The sequence below is a fragment of the Nerophis lumbriciformis genome, linkage group LG05, assembly GCF_033978685.3.
Source record: "Nerophis lumbriciformis linkage group LG05, RoL_Nlum_v2.1, whole genome shotgun sequence".
NCBI classification, from domain to species: domain Eukaryota; kingdom Metazoa; phylum Chordata; class Actinopteri; order Syngnathiformes; family Syngnathidae; genus Nerophis; species Nerophis lumbriciformis.
In genome coordinates this window covers 51,816,048-51,833,494 of record NC_084552.2, presented here as the reverse complement: position 1 = coordinate 51,833,494, position 17,447 = coordinate 51,816,048, and the positions used below count along the sequence as shown (strand labels likewise).

At 40.6% G+C, this 17,447-nt stretch overlaps 1 protein-coding gene across 1 annotated transcript in view; it reads left to right on the top strand.

Annotated features, from left to right (window-relative positions):
- Positions 1-461: 461 nt before the first annotated feature.
- The window catches only part of kmt2e (lysine (K)-specific methyltransferase 2E), a 39,431-nt gene continuing 22,445 nt past the window's right edge, over positions 462-17,447 (top strand). Inside the window, 1 exon segment of the mRNA XM_061959590.1 lies at positions 462-808. The gene's annotated coding sequence lies outside the window, so the exon portion shown is untranslated.

Here is a 17,447-nt window from a genome sequence, read left to right as displayed (position 1 = left end):
CAACGGCAGTGACTATGATGGCGGAAGCGGGGATTGAATTTAGCTATACCGCCTCATTATATTACAGGATGTGGACAGGATGAGCCAATTTGCATTTAATATAACTGGTAATTGTGAACAATATAGGCATATATGTTCTGTTAAACCACACATGGTAATATAAGCAACTAGTTATATTTTTGTTTAAAACTGTTTGACTTTGGGCAAACAGCTCCTTTATTTGGCATTCATTGGTTTGAAAAACATAATCGGTTTAACTTTACACAAAAATTCAGGACCCAACCGGTTTAATTCATGTCAATGGACAAAACAGTAATGGCAGCCGAGTACAGGGAACACGCTCGTGACCGCGCATCGGGCACGGCGCCCCTGTGAAACGGACCGTGAAGCCCCGCAGCTTCTGGGGGCGGCGCCCCCGTGTAACTGATGGGAAGGGAGGGGGGTACGCGGGGGGAGGCGGAGTCTCGGCAGTCCTGGCAGGGCCGCCATTTTTGCAAAGGGAAAAGAGACTGCTTTTGAGGGGATCTAATTTCTAAAAGTCGCTCTTGATCGGCGTATAGTTTTTTTTCCCTCAACGGTTCCCCTCTCGATCCCGGCGCCAACCCTGTGCAGCACTGGAGGCGGGGGTTTTGGACTTGGGGAAGAGGACTATCTCTGAGGAGCGGGCAAATGTAAACGTTTTAGAAGAGCTTCGCTAGTGATCCGCAGTGTGTGGACACAAGTATTGTTTTGGTTGTGGAAGCTGTGTGGAGAGCGAGGGTCTCTCCCTGGACCCTTATTCGCTACCACTGGACGTGGGCATTAGACGGTAGGTAAAGTGCGCTATTTTGTTATTACAGGGCTAGCATAAACCGGAGCTGGAAGGCTATTGTTGGCTTTACTTTAGCTGGCACATCATGCTGATGCTCGCTAGTTGTATCAGCTGAGTGTTAGCTTACACGCAAGCACCACACAACACTCATTTTTTCTGGGTCTTTTTGGTGGTCATTGCTTCCTTTTAACTCACATTATGAATACTTGTTTGGGGGTGGATTGGAAGTGACGTAAGCTTCTAATGTGTCAAGTTGGCTGAGCAAACGAGCGCTAGTTAGCACATGCTATTAGCTTGAAACAAACGTAATGGCAAAACATTAAACGTCATTCAAAGCTATAGCGTTGTTATAATGTACATGCGTGCATTGAGAGGGGCTTTGCATTACACTTCCACAACACTGAACTTCACTGTGAGAAGGAACGCATATAATTGCGGTTAATGTCAAAATGCAACCAATGCTGAACTCGACTTGAATGTAGATATCATGTTAGTGCTGCTAAAATATGACAGCAGTCGTCGTTTGACACAGTCATCGCTGCGGGCCACAATACGCACCCCTTACTCTATTCATCCTAAATCATAATCAAAACATTACGCACTATTTGTACGGAGCGACTTGCAAATGCAAGAAAGACGGAGTTTAGACAACTGTGTGCATTGCCTTGCAAAAAAAACACCCGAAATCTGCGTTGCAAACTTAAAATGAGTCGACGCGAGTCTCTCATCCTGTTCAGGGCGACCGATTTCCGTTCAAGCTGAAATTGCCAACAGAACAATAAACCCTTCGTGCGTTCATGTAAACAAACTATGTGGAGTCCCAAGTTGCAAAGCAAAGAGCAGCTGCTTGAATGCTTGGCTACATTGCGCAGTGATCTTACTTACGCTCCTGATGATATTTATTTTCTTTGCACAAGCACACATGACACACAAAAAACAACATTTACAGAATAAAACAGCTTGAGCAATGTTTTTTTGTCGTGTACGGTGTAAAACGGCGCACGTAAAATGTAATTTAATGGGGAACGAGAGAATGCTGCAAGCATGGGGGAGGGGACGCCCCTGTCATACTATGTAATGCCTCCTCGATCCCCAATGTTTAAATATACGTGTTTATAAGCACCCAAGCGTGTTTAATACAAGTGTTTGTATACAAACACTAACGCGACCTTTTCCTGTTGATAACGATCCCAACAGTCCACTTTTCATTGTCGCCGCTATCTTAGCCTAGCTAGCTAGCACTCATTGCGTATTATTCCATTAGCCGTGAGTTTAGCCGCTGTTTTGACCTTCAGTGGCGTGTCGGCGTGAATACATCTTGACTGATTAACGTCACAATTTAGAAAATGTCGAAGATTTGTCGTGGTCGGCTCGTCCCAAAAGTGCTGCAAATGTTTACATCCGAAGCCAAGTGGCCCACATAATTGCTAGCCCATTAGCTTGCTTCGCGTTCGACACACAGAGCAAAAAAACAACATGGTTGGGAGACTGCGTCGAACGGCTGATACTTAGAATTCGAACGTGTGAGGAGATAGGCGATTAAATGCATTCTCAATTGGGGGGGCATTTTCTTCCTCCGCGGAGCTTACAACGACCGTCCTCGGGAAAAAAAGCGCCAGGAAAATGGCGTCCTCAGCCAGCCCGTTGTGGCAACATAATAAGCAACGTTGTCGCCTCCACACCCCTACCGGCAGCCTTCACTGCAGCGCCGACACACTCCCCAGGAAGCAACTGCACCAGATTGTATTCATTTTTTTACCAGCGCCTTTAAAAATGTATATTCGATTATTTTGTCACGGTGTCAGTCAAAGATGCCGTTAGAAAAAGTCGATGAATGGCATGACGTATGCTGCTGTTGCTGCTTGTCAAGCGGAGTACTCACACCTTCTGTCTGCGCGAAATACTACAGCATCCATTTTTTCCCAACTTACTCTTAAAGGCAGGGCAACAGTCCAAGTATGTTGTGCTTGTGGTGTGACAACCGATGTAAGAAGAGCATTAAATGCAAAAAGATGAGACGGGATCAAGAGATAAAAGAAAAGAGGCATAATTTTAAACAGAAACCATATAACAACACTCCAAGGTCTAGCTGTGTTTCCCCCACAGAACTGAAATCTATGCGTGGTTGGGGGCGGTCTAATGCTGTGTTTCATTTGCACTGGAAATAGGGCTTGAAAGTGACGTGAAAATGCATTGCATTGTTATGTCAGATCCACTATGGACTGAACTTTCACAATATTATGCTAGACCCACTCGACGTCCATTGCATCCGGTCTCACCTAGAGGGTGGGATCTCCCACATCTGCGGTCCTCTCCAAGGTTTCTCATAGTCATTCATATTGACAGCCCACTGGGTTGTGAGTTTTTCCTTGCCTTTATGTGGGCTCTGAACCGAGGATGTCGTTGTGGCTTGTGCAGCCCTTTGAGACACTTGTGATTTAGGGCTATATAAATAAACATTGATTGATTGATTGATTGTGGGTCTTGCTGGACTCTGAATATCTTATTTACATGGCTAATTACAATAGAAAGGTCCTGGGTTCGATCCTGGGCTCAGGATATTTCTGTGTGGAGTTTGCATGTTTTCCCTGTGACTGCGTGGGTTCCCTCCAGGTCTTCCTCCCACCTCCAAAGACAGGCACCTGGGGATAGGTTGATTGGCAACACTAAATTGGCCCTAGTGTGTGTGAATGTTGTCTGTCTATCTGTGTTGGCCCTGCGATGAGGTAGCAACTTGTCCAGGGTGTACCCCGCTTTCCGCCCGAGTGCAGCTGAGATAGGCTCCAGCACCCGCCGCGACCCAGAAAGGGACAAGCGGTTAATAAATGGATGGTTGGATGGCTGGCTAATTACAAGACTGTGCCAAAGTTTTTTGTAGCAAGTTCAAAATATAGCACAAACGTCCAACATCATTTACTGCCACAATCGTGGTCTTGATCGCTTTAGGAAAAAAGTATTTGGGGACATTTTTTTTTATTTCCAGCGTGAAAGCAAAGCCGAAGGAAGTCGGGTTATAAAGCTAATAAATAGACGACGAATAGCCTGGATAGCAGCCGTGAGACAATCAAACATAACTTTTACCGGCATCACCTGGTACATGTTGGCGTGTTCACTGCATTTTCAGACTGGTGAGTTTGCATCAAAGCATGTTTTATTCAGTTTCACACGTAGCAGTTAGCAGGCGGGTAGCGTTAGCTAAGCTTGCCCGCTGCGGGCTACAAACAACATACAGTATTTTGGGGAAAAGCATGCTATGTTTACTTTTAGTCATGGGCAAGCACAAAAATAAATATTATTTTTGAGTAAATATATCGTAGTGATCAAAGTATTTAAAAGTAATAATGGGCTTATTTTTTCAGGGAAACATGTTAATGAAATGAGGTTGGGCACCCTCACTCTATATCGAACACATAAGAGATGAAATCCGTAAATTATGCGCAATTTGAATGGAGGACAATGAGCCCTAAATTCTTTATAATATTTGAATCCGTTGACGACATATATACAAGTTTGGCTTCGACAATGGCGGCAGCTTACATAAATCTCTTGTCCATTGGATGTGCTCATATAGACCAATTCCACCAATTGAGCTTATTTTTTTGAGGTAGCGAGCCTTTGGAATAGGGTACGATCCATTTTAATCCGGTTTGTTGTGCTCTCTTACTTTACCGCGGGTACAGTACAGCCATGTACACTATAGCAATAATGGCATTCACTTTTAAAGCGTACCGATAAAATGTCAACACTGATCTCCTCTGCAACGTCTTTCTCTGGAGAAGGTGTGTATTAGATGTGGTGTGAAGTGTACGATGCATACCGCCAAAATTACGTCATCATATCTTTGATAACGTAGGTGCGAACTGGAAGCGGCAAATCCACATTCGTGACGGGCTTCCACAAATGTATAAACATATGGCCAACACTGGCTAATTATTTTAAGACAGCAGGTATTCTTCTTCTGCACTAACTCAGTGCTCACGCGCCAATAATTGATACGACTCGCAAAGGAAGAAGTGTTGCTAAGTATTCAATACTAACGAATCTGAAAAAAGATAGTATTGATTACATTTTTGCATGTTGATATCGACTTGGTATCAAAGTATTGATAGTTTTGACAACCCCAACTGGGAACTCTGTAATTCCTATTTCCTGGTCGGAAGTGTCATCTGGAATGCCTCTGAAAGTTGGAGAGTACTCACCACTCCAAAGATGGCTGCTCCTTTGTGTAAACAATAATAGATGCTCCTGTAATATCTGCTGTTAGAACTTCTGATTAGGACTGCAACTAAGGTTTATTTTGATAGTCGATTAGTCAATGATTATTTTAACGATTAATTAACTAATCGGATAATAAAGCGTACACATATTTAATTACTCTAAATTTTCCATCGACTTCTAAATGCAGCTTAAGTTATTTTGGAGTGTCTGCTTACGAACAATAAAGATGACTAATTCATTCATAAATATGTATTTATACTGTAACTGTGCTGCTCATTCAGCTGTTACAAAAAATTAAATGATTATTAAAATGTTGTTCCTTGAAAAAGGAAAGGAAAGGCAAAGTCCTACAAAAGCAATTAATTTTGTTTATGTATTAAAACAAAACAGTTATGCAAACCAAATCTAACTTCCTCAAAAAGAAAAGCATTTTGTGATGTTTAAAAAGCTGCACACTGGTATATTGACTATTAATTAGCTCTTGGCAGTTGTAGCACTCAAATAGACTCAGTGTTGAATTATGTTTTATTAAATCTTAAAATGTTGGCTATTTAATAGGGCTGCAACAACTAATCGATTAATTGTTTATAAAAATAGTTGGCGATTAATTTAGCCATCGATTCGTTGGATCTATGCTATGCGCATGCGCAGAGGCAATTATTATTATTTAATTTATTTTTTTAAATATTTTTTTTTTATTTAAAAAAAAAAAAGTTTATAAACCTGTATTTATAAACTGCAACATGTACAAAGAGCTGAGAAACAATAATCAAAATAAGAATGATGCCAGTATGCTGTTTTTTTCAATAAAATACTGGAAAGGATAGAAATGTAGTTTGTCTCTTTTATCCAATCATTAATCGAAGTAATAATCGACAGATTAATCGATCATCAAATTAATCGTTAGTTGCAGCCCTACTATTTAATAGATTGTATGTTTAATCTAATGATACCTGTGTGCGCGATAGTTAAGTTATTTTTCCACACAACCCCGAACGGGACCAGCGGTAGAAAATGGATGGATGAAACTTCGTCTCACTCTTGTTAGCTAGCAAGGTAGAAGCTAACACTCTTTACGAAGCCGTGTTTGCATCTTCCCTCCAAATGTCCGACATCATGTCTCCGCTTTAAATGCTCGCGTATCATAGATGTACTGCCATAAAAACAAGGTCTGCTTTGCAAAATGAGAAAATTATTCATGTTTTTAACAAGAATAAGAGGAAACATCCTCACACATTACATTTTATCACTGGCAATGTTTTTGCGAGTGACCCAAAGTCACCCGACAAATGTTTTTGTTGACTAATCGTTGCTGCCCTACTTCTGATTAGTTTTTGTTGCACTGAATTGTTGTAAAGGTTGTATTGTTGGACGTATATTAGGGAAGCACCAAAATTTAAATTATTCGCCGAAAACCATAATTGAGAAAATCAATGCCAAACATCGAAACATTGAAACAAATTATTATGCACATTATTATTAACATTTCATAAATGGCTGTGAGCAAACCTCACCAAAATCAAGACATTGCAGTTTCACACATAATAATAATAATGTTAATATTTATCCTTAAAGAATAAGATTAGGGCTGCACAATTTTGAAAAAACACCTAATTGCGATTTTTCTCTCAAGAAATTGCGTTTCAATTTGCAATTTTTATGTTTTTATTTTGGTGATATATCAGGGAGAATCATAATCTTTTATGGCTGTTAAGTAGAGGAGACACGGACATCAGCTTGGATCTACGTGAGCTTTATTTTTCAACTCACATGTAAGAAAAATGCGGTACAGTGTCAATTCCGGTCTTTCAACAATCGCTATTCCTTTTGAACCAAAATATATATTACATATAGCCTATTATTTGCGCACTATTGACAAATGATGCACCAAATATTCGGTTCTCTTTAATAAAAACTGAAACTGGATGTTGTGGTGAAATTAGGGCTGCAACTAACAACTAATTTGATAATTGATTAATCTGTCGATTATTACTTCGATTAATCGATTAATAATCGGATAAAAGAGACAAACTACATTTCTATCCTTTTTAGTATTTTATTGAAAAAAAAACAGCATACTGGTACCATACTTATTTTGATTATTGTTTCTCAGCTGTTTGTAAATGTTGCAGTTTATAAATAAAAGTTTATTAAAAAAATATATATATATAAAAAAAGTAGCCTCTGCGCATGCGCATAGGAAAGATCCAACGAATCGATGACTAAATTAATCGCCAACTATTTTTATAATCGATTTTCCATCCATCCATTTTCTACCGGTTAATCCCTTCGGGTCGCAGGGGCGCTGGAGCCTATCTCAGCTACAATCAGGCGGAAGGCGGGGTACACCATTTCAACCGATTTAATTGATTAGTTGTTGCAGCCCTAGAGGAAATATCCATTTCTGGTGGCGACTGCGCACGAGTGACGTAGCTTGCTCAAAACTGACGAAAAAAATCACATTCAGGTTGCATTTATTCTGCAGTCCCATTTGATTCAGGACTACCTCCTGATGTGGCCTGAATCTGATGCCATTATTTATTTGTGTTTGTGTGTTTGTGTGTGTGTGTGTGTATGTGTATATATATACACACAAACCCCGTTTCCATATGAGTTGGGAAAATTGTGTTAGATGTAAATATAAACGGAATACAATGATTTGCAAATCATTTTCAAACCATATTCAGGTGAATATGCTACAAAGATAACATATTTGATGTTCAAACTGATAAACATTTTTTTTTTGCAAATAATCATTAACTTTAGAATTTGATGCCAGCAACATGTGACAAAGAAGTTGGGAAAGGTGGCAATAAATACTGATAAAGTTGAGGAATGCTCATCAAACACTTATTTGGAACATCCCACAGGTGTGCAGGCTAATTGGGAACAGGTGGGTGCCATGATTGGGTATAAAAACAGCTTCCCAAAAAATGCTCAGTCTTTCTCAAGAAAGGATGGGGCGAGGTACACCCCTTTGTCCACAACTGCGTGAGCAAATAGTCAAACAGTTTAAGAACAACATTTCTCAAAGTGCAATTGCAAGAAATTTAGGGATTTCAACATCTACGGTCCATAATATCATCAAAAGGTTCAGAGAATCTGGAGAAATCCCTCCACGTAAGCGGCATGGCCGGAAACCAACATTGAATGACCGTGACCTTCGATCCCTCAGACGGCACTGTATCAAAAACCGACATCAATCTCTAAAGGATATCACCACATGGGCTCAGGAACACTTCAGAAAACCACTGTCACGAAATACAGTTCGTCGCTACATCTGTAAGTGCAAGTTAAAGCTCTACTATGCAAAGCGAAAGCCATTCATCAACAACATCCAGAAACGCCGCCGGCTTCTCTGGGCCCGAGATCATCTAAGATGGACTGATGCAAAGTGGAAAAGTGTTCTGTGGTCTGACGAGTCCACATTTCAAATTGTTTTTGGAAATATTCGATATCGTGTCATCCGGACCAAAGGGGAAGCGAACCATCCAGACTGACGCAAAGTTTAAAAGCCAGCATCTGTGATGGTATGGGGGTGCATTATTGCCCAACGCATGGGTAACTTATACATCTGTGAAGGCACCATTAATGCTGAAAGGTACATACAGGTTTTGGAACAACATATGCTGCTATCTAAGCGCCGTCTTTTTCATGGACGCCCCTGCTTATTTCAGCAAGACAATGCCAAGCCACATTCAGCACGTGTTACAACAGCGTGGCTTCGTAAAAAAAGAGTGCGGGTACTTTCCTGGCCCGTCTGCAGTCCAGACCTGTCTCCCATCGAAAATGTGTGGCGCATTATGAAGCGTAAAATACGACAGCGGAGACTCCGGACTGTTGAACGACTGAAGCTTTACATAAAACAAGAATGGGAAAGAATTCCACTTTCAAAGCTTCAACAATTAGTTTCCTCAGTTCCCAATCGTTTATTGAGTTTTGTTAAAAGAAAAAGTGATGTAACACAGTGGTGAACATGCCCTTTCCCAACTACTTTGGCACGTGTTGCAGCCATGAAAATCTAAGTTAATTATTATTTGCAAAAAAAAAAAAGTTTATGAGTTTGAATATCAAATATCTTGTCTTTGTAGTGCATTCAATTGAATATGGGTTGAAAAGGATTTGCAAATCATTGTATTAAATGGTAAATGGGTTATACTTGTATAGCGCTTTTCTACCTTCAAGGTACTCAAAGCGCTTTGACAGTATATCCACATTCACCCATTCACACACACATTCACACACTGATGGCGGGAGCTGCCATGCAAGGCGCTAACCAGCAGCCATCAGGAGCAAGGGGTGAAGTGTCTTGCCCAAGGACACAACGGACGTGACTAGGATGGTAGAAGGTGGGGATTGAACCCCAGTGACCAGCAACCCTCCGATTGCTGACACGGCCACTCTACCAACTTCGCCACGCCGTTCCCTTTATATTTACATCTAACACAATTTCCAAAAATAAGGAAACGGGGTTAGTGTGTGTATATATATATATATATATATATATATATATATATATACACACACATACATACAGTGTATATATATATATATAATGTGTATATATATATATGTATGTATATATATATATATATATATATATATATATATATATATACACTAAGTCACTTTTTGTGTCTTTTTACCCATTGAAATCAGAAAAGACGCACATTTCCGGAAGTCCGCGAAGATTTAAAATTTTTTTACCGATCCTGCCTTCTCCGGGTCAAAACTTGTTGGCTTGTTTTTTTTAATCGATTTTCGCCTGTGTTTTGTTTAGGTTATATCTGCGGGGTCAAATTTCCATTTCCGTTGATTGCGTTTTTATTGGTCGTCTTCAAAGTAATGAACTTTCTGGCACAGTTTCTTTAATTTTGATTCGCCAAAAGTTTTATCAATCAAAAATACTGCCTTAATTTGCAGTTGGACAACTTTACAGCGAGGGACTGTCAAAAGAAAAACTTCATGGTAAATACTAAGGTGAATGTAAAGTCAAGCTTTTTAACTTCATCCTGTGCCATGTCTCCAGTAAATGAGTTGTTTTAGTCTTTGAGTCCATGGAAACTTTACTTTTATCTCCCGCTGGATCGACATCGTTCGAGGATGGAGACACGCTAGCTGTTAGCTTCAAGCTAACCAGCACCCGACAATACTCCTCCACCCCAAAAACATACTTTGCAGGTCAACAAACGGGGGAAATGTGTGCCTTTTGAAGTGTTAATGTGCGAGGAGTGTTCAAAAGGAGTCTCTTGGAGAAGGCTGACAAGTTAGCAAGTGTCGCTTGCATCGCTGACAGTGACGTCATCACCACCATTGTTTACTGAAGCAGAGATGCTGATTGTGGGTTATAATAAACATGCATGCGTCGCCAGGCTCTGCTTTTTATCCATAGATCAGATTTATTTTTTATTATCTATAGCAGGCGTGTCAAAAGTGTGGCCCGGGGGCTATTTGCGGCCCGAAGCTAATGTTTTAAAAGCCCACGGCACAATCTAAAAATACTATTATTTTTAAACAAAAACTTAACAAAAGTGGAATAAAAAAGCTTACAGGTGAAATGTAATTTAGAAACATTTGCAATGTTGACTAATAAAACAAAGTTGTTTTTTTCTTTAAAACTGTTATTGCTCAAAACATAATATTGAATCAAAATCAATGTTTTTATGAATTATTGACCTATCCAAGGCTATGAGTACTTCACATCAAATATTACACTTTAAAAATATTTTTTTGTGGAAGATTTTGCATATTTTGTGTTTTCCATAAAAATACATAGTTTTGTTTGACGAAAAGGGCAGAAAACAAATAAAAATACAACCTTGAATTGAATAATAGATCTGAAGTTGATTTAAACGTTAAATAAATAATGTATGTATGCCCTGGCACACGATTATCATAATTTCATGACCGAAGCAAAAAACATTTTACACTTTTATACTGAAATAAATACACCTGCAACTTATTACCGGTAAATGAAAATATAGAAAAAAATACCGGCAGCGGTAAAGTTTAGATCCATGAAGGAAAGAAGAAAGTGAATGAATGTTTATAACTGAATACATTTACATATGCATAAACATTTGGGGTTTTTTTGTATTATTTTTTTAATGAATTATGTTTATAACAACCTTTTTCCAAAACACAATATAGAATGTGAGATATAACGGGATAATGCATACATTTATCATTTCTTTTCAAAACGGTTACAAAAAAGTGGGACTCCAAAAAATTACTGTGGGACCCCATTTTTATGACTTGACTTTGAAAATTCCTAACGCCAACTAGGGCTGGGCGATATGGCCTTTTATTAATATCTCGATATTTTTAAGCCATGTCACGATAGACAATATATATCTTGATATTTTGCCTTAGCCTTAAATTAACACTTGATGCATATAATCACAACAGTATGATGATTATATGTGTCTACATTAAAACATTCTCGTTCATACTGCATTAATATATGGTAATTTTAAACTTTCATGCAGAGAGGGAAACCACAATTAAGTCAATTTACCAAAACTGTATTTATTAAACAGTTAGTAAGCAGTGGCACAAACATTCATATAATTTCAAAACAGAAAGTGCAAGATTGTCAGAGACATTTTAAAACAAGCTATTAGTGCACTTTTGTGCATGATGTCACTAAGATGACATATCAAAACAACACTAAATTAAAGTGCACTTTTTGTACAGAACGCCACTACATAGTTTAAAACAAATAAAGTGCACTTTTGTGCATGATGTCACAAGATATTTCAATAACTGTCAAATAAAAATAAGCTGCATAAAAGGAAATCAAATAGTGTATGTCCTTCGCTATGTGGTAGGTTACTGCGGACGTTATTAAATTCTGTTGTTGACTAATTTTTTCATACGGTGTTGATCTGGGAATGGTTGCTTGGGCATTTTGTGGGTATGGCACCGAACGGAGATGTTGACATGCCGAGTTTCAAGCACTCTTCATTCTCTAGCGGGTGACTTTTCAAATGATGCTACAAATTAGCAGTAGGTGCTACTTTTTGTAACAACGCTTTTGCCGCATACTTGTTCGACGTCTTCCCGCTTGAAGCCAAACCACCGCCAGACGATGGACGCCCGTGCTGTTTTTCTTGGGAATTAATTCTTCCTTCATTTGTTACCAGATTCGCACCTTCTTTCTCTCGTATTACCACTCGCCCCTCTCCGCTAGCATCACAGCTAATGTTACCCATTCTGCTACCTCTCTGCTCAGCGAGGGCGTATGACGCTACAGTATGTGACGTATGTAAGAATGTGCGCTTGTTTTATGTCTCTGTGACAAGGAGAGACACGAAAGAGTGAGAAGAGCCTGTAGTGTAATGCCCGCAGCTAAAAGCAACTGCGTGAGAACGTATACTCGAATATCACGATATAGTAATTTTCTATATCGCACAGACAAACCTGTGATATATCGAGTATATTCGATATATCGCCCAGCCCTAACGCCAACTATATATATATATATATATATATATATATATATATTTATTTATATATATATATATATATATATATATATATATATATATATATATATATATATATATATTTTGTCATGTTTCTGTTGTGTAAATTAAAATGTTTAATGTTTTGTATGCATACTACTGCATCTGTGTGTTTCCACTTTATCCACCATGTTTGAAGGACTGTATATTTGTCCAGAAACTGTTAATATTCAGACAACGCAAGCAAGAATGGCTTTTGTTGATGTGGACATCTTGATTTTCGACTTCGTAACTGTAACGTTTATACCTCGGCTGTGATGTCATTCTCAGCTGTGACTTCCAACACCTGAGATAAATGGAACGCATAATTCTACTTGCTAAATATAACAACAAAGTCGCTAAACACTTATGATCTCTCCTGCTATGTCTTCCTATTCTCTGGCAGACCAGGTGCATATGAGGTGTGTTGAAGAAGTCGAGGTACGATGCCTTCTACTGTACTTAGTTTGGATTGACGAGCTACAATCGCACACATCACAATTTCCTCCATGAGTGAGATCTGACAGTGTCATACATATTTGTGGCGGTGGTCCACATTTACTTGTGGCCGACTTCCACTAAAAGAATAAACCCTAGGATAGTTAATGTTAACATTAGTGTTTTAAAAGGAAATAACATCTCTTAGTATTTCGCACTATTACAAATTTAGTTAGAAGCAAAACTGTTGTCCAGTCTCGAACACACCTGGAGCGCATGCACAGACACTAAATCATTGCATCGCCACACACTAGGGCCAATTTAGTGTTGCCAATCAACGTATCCCCAGGTGCACTGGGATCGTGGTCAGGGGGCTGGAGCCTATCCCAGCTGCATTCGAGCAGAAGGCGGGGTACACCCTGGACAAGTTGCAGCCTCATCATTAATTTTTATATATATACATATACATGTGGGGCGTGTGTGTGTGTGTGTGCGTGTGTGTCTGTGTGTGTCGTTCACAATCATGAGAGACAAGAACACACGTCTTTTTCTCGGATTCTAAAGATGATAAAAAAACAATCGCAAGATGCGGCTAATGGGAGTCCCCAGTGTTGCTTTCAAAGCCCTTTAAAACAACTTCCAAACCGTTCATCAATGTTTTATATACACACTGCAGGGAAATATATAATATGTAGTAACCGACACATTCGTAACAATATCTAATATGCGCAACATTTACTGGATATTGGTCAGTGTAAGCAATACCTGAACTTATTTCCTCAGCGCATTTATTTCTGTTCCCATAGCAACAAACTTCCGACTTCTGGCAACAAATGTGTGTTTCTACTTCAGGAAACAAACGTGTGTTTACTAATCATGGCAGACTTGGTAACAGACAACGAAGACGACTCTTTTTGGACAAATGAGGGTTCACAACCTTATCTGTTTGAACCTGAATATACAGAGGATGAACTGTGGTGATAAAAGCAAGCACGAAGAGAGGGTAAAACTTGACACTGCAAATGTGGAGCTCGGAGGCAATCTATGCAGACATAAATGGCGTGCTTACCCAAAATCAACTGGAAAAAAACTTCCCCAGCCAACTTGACCAAACAGACAACTGTCCATCAAGTGAGTCACTACAATATTGATCATGATACATGCAGCACTTCATGATTGTTATTACGACTGTCAAGCTAGCTGTGTCCAAACAAAACATGACATGTGGATCATTGATATAATCATGTTTTTCAGTCAGTACAGATTAGAGTCCCATCACATTGCGTTGTGCATTACAAACTCAAAAGCAATTCAGCTGCTGACATTGAAGCTAGTTCACGGATAATGCTGTAGCATGCCGTCGCAAGACTATATGTTACTACACTAGTGCCCCAATTTGCATGATTCCCTATTTAAAGGGCTACAGAAGCATATTCATGCTAAATTATCTGTTTTTGTGGCTCAGAATTGATTTATTTTCAATAAATGCTTTCAAAATATGTTTTTTTGGCTAATGTTGTCCCATAAGATGAAGACCTCAGAACCTTTGAGGCTGTGTTTCCCCTGTGACAAAGAGCATAAATAGATCATTTTTCTGCCAAAGCAAATGGGGTCATCTTTTGGGAGGTTTATTACTATTTACTGACTTGTTACATGAAACAGAGGACTGTGTTCTTTTAGTAACAAGGGCAGGTGACGTCAAACCTGAACAGAAAATTCAAATATACCAACTGCAGTCTTGTTTTTTGCTTTGTATCTGACAGCACAGTCAAAATGGTTGCGCGTTTGTTTTGGTGTTCTCAGTAGAGCTTGCCATCTAAGGGCTAGCTATGGCCGCAGGCCCCCCGCCCCCGTGTGATCTCACTCCTGTGGTACCCAGACCCCAAGAGACCCACGAGACAAACGCTCCCTGCTCCTGTTTAGCTCGGCGCAGTCACGTGACTCCCAGCTGGGCGAAGGAGTCGAGGGCTCAGGTGACCTGTTTTTATGGCACGAGCCGGCCTGTAACATATCCCTCATAGACGACCATGTTTTACCTGCGTTGCAGTCTTGGTTTTGGGCAAAGTATCTCCCGTTTTAAAACAAGTCGTAGCATTAATGTCGGTGATGTAACATCAACTGCATGACAATGATTGTCAAACACCTTGGCAACAGTACTTGTACACACCTGTTCGAAGTTTTTGGTGTTTTTCCTATTGAGGCCCAAATATGTATATTTGTTTTGAAAGGGGACAGAGCTTCACCCTTATCTCAGTAACATTGTGGTAACTTGTGATGCTTTTCACTCCCAGTTTTAACCTACGGTGTTGTAAAGCAATGTTTTTGTGCAATGTGGTCCTTTGCTTAAGACCTCCTTTTGTTTTCTTTTTTTTCCATTTGTATCTCCACCAGCCTGCAGGAGTTCCACTCGTTTCCCCGGTCTTTCATGCTCACTCGGTGCTAGGTGGGGGCGCGGGGGGGTCACAAACCCTGCAACACATTGTTTTTCTCAAACACCTAAATGGTCTTCAGAGTCCATGCACAGTTCTGGTTGTCGGCCGCAAAAATTGCTTTTGTGGTCGCTCTGTCATATGTACACACACTCCCTAACCTGTTTGCATTGATGTATGTACGAGGTTGCACTTGCAGCCATCAGTGCAGCAATTTCATGAAGGGCAATGTCCCATTGTGGGCAACGCAGTCCTAAATTTCATCTGGGTCATGCTTTGCGTATATATGGACGTTTTTGATTCATTTGCTGCTTAGCTGAGTCACTGCAGCCGCCTACTGGGATGGTGTCAACTTCAGCACATCTGTTTGCTGTTTGGAAGGCAGGGATGGGACAAGGGTGTGGGTGGAGGGTGTTGGAATTCCTCATTTTTGCCCTCTGTCCCTATTTCTTATCAAAAAACACAATCCGGCTGCTAAAAAGCAGAATGAAAACTGAGCTGTTGGCATAGTAGCGGTCCCAATCTGTCTGTGGGTTTTCCCTGTCAGCCTTTCGGAGCCGTCTTAAAAGGACAGTTCTTCCCTCCTGCACAATGACGCCACTGTGTCCCTACACTCTGAGGAGAGACTGGGTTACACTGTGAGAGTGTGTGTGTGTGTGTGTGTGTGTGTGTGTGTGCGTGCGTGCGTGTGTGTAAAAGAGAGCGCTCAACCCCGCCACCCAGAGTCCACACAGGGTCAAGGCTTTGAAGCTACACTGTCAGATACCTTTTAAATCCAAAGCTTGTTATCTGGAATTTTGAAGGTGAACAGTGGACTGGAGATGGACTTGGTTAATTTCTGTACTTGTTCTAGGCCCCTCCCCCTTTCTCGTGGTTGTAATTAGGAACTGTGTGTGAGATCCCTCCCCTTTTGCCTCTGCTGTGCGTCACTAGTCTCAGGTTTATTTAGGAAGTGCACAGAGGAGGGAAAGAAATCCGACTGGGTGGGGTGACGAGGCAAAGGAAGAGGGGTGTTTTTCCTTTTTTTCCCTCCTCCTTTTTTCTTGGCTGCTTTTCTTCAGGGGTGACGGACAATTCCTGTAAAGGAAGTGGGAAGAGGAGGAGCATTCGGGAGGCAGTCTGAGCTCTCTGATTTAGTCAGGAATGCTTAAATTCCCTCTCGCAGCTGCCTTTTGTCCGCCCTAACTGTATGTTTGCATTGGACCACCTCTTAGACGAGTGTGTTTGACCCCTTTAAGGTGCTTTTCCAGCCTTCTAGTACATTCCTCAGACAGAAAGAAAGTATGTGAGATTAGGAGTCTGATTATGCAAAAGAAGGGGATCGTCTAGTCTGACATGTTGTTCTCTAGGTTATTTCAAACAATGAATTAGGCCTGACAGCTGACACCTCAAACTACTCCAGTCTTTCTTCCTAATAAGTACAATATTTCAGGTTTACACCCCATGGGCTGCAATGGGAGCCTTTGTCTGGTCACCAAGGATGCCTGACCAGGCGGAGGTGTGACCTCCAGCCTATTTTGTGCCGGCATCTGTCCCCTCCCGCTAATCCTGCTTATCAACAGAGCTCTGTATCAGGGCCAGCCACACTGACACACATGCTCCCGTCTGGATGTTCACAATACACTCGCACAAAACTCTCACAGTTGCCAATATGTCCAGCTAGCCCTTGACTAACTCCGGAGCCAACCCAAGACGTCATTGTTTTACCAAACCTTCTGTTTGTGTAGGAACGCAAACACTTGCAACGCTCAAACAAAACTTCCCCAACATTTATAGTATGTGGATTTAAAAGTGAGCGTTGTGTGTTTTTCAGCAGACCAGACACACAAGGGACGGAGGGGGGGAAAAATGGTCTCTGTGTGTTGTTGCACTTTTCCCTCCCTTTCATGGCGACTGGCTGCTATGTGTTCTTGCTCCCCTCTGTGGGAGCTTGCTCACAGTGCAGCCACAGCGGAGAGGTGGGTTTAGTGCAGCATACTGTATTGCATGTTTACAGTCTTATTGTCTGATATAATGTGTAACAACATTCTACTTTAGTACGTCATG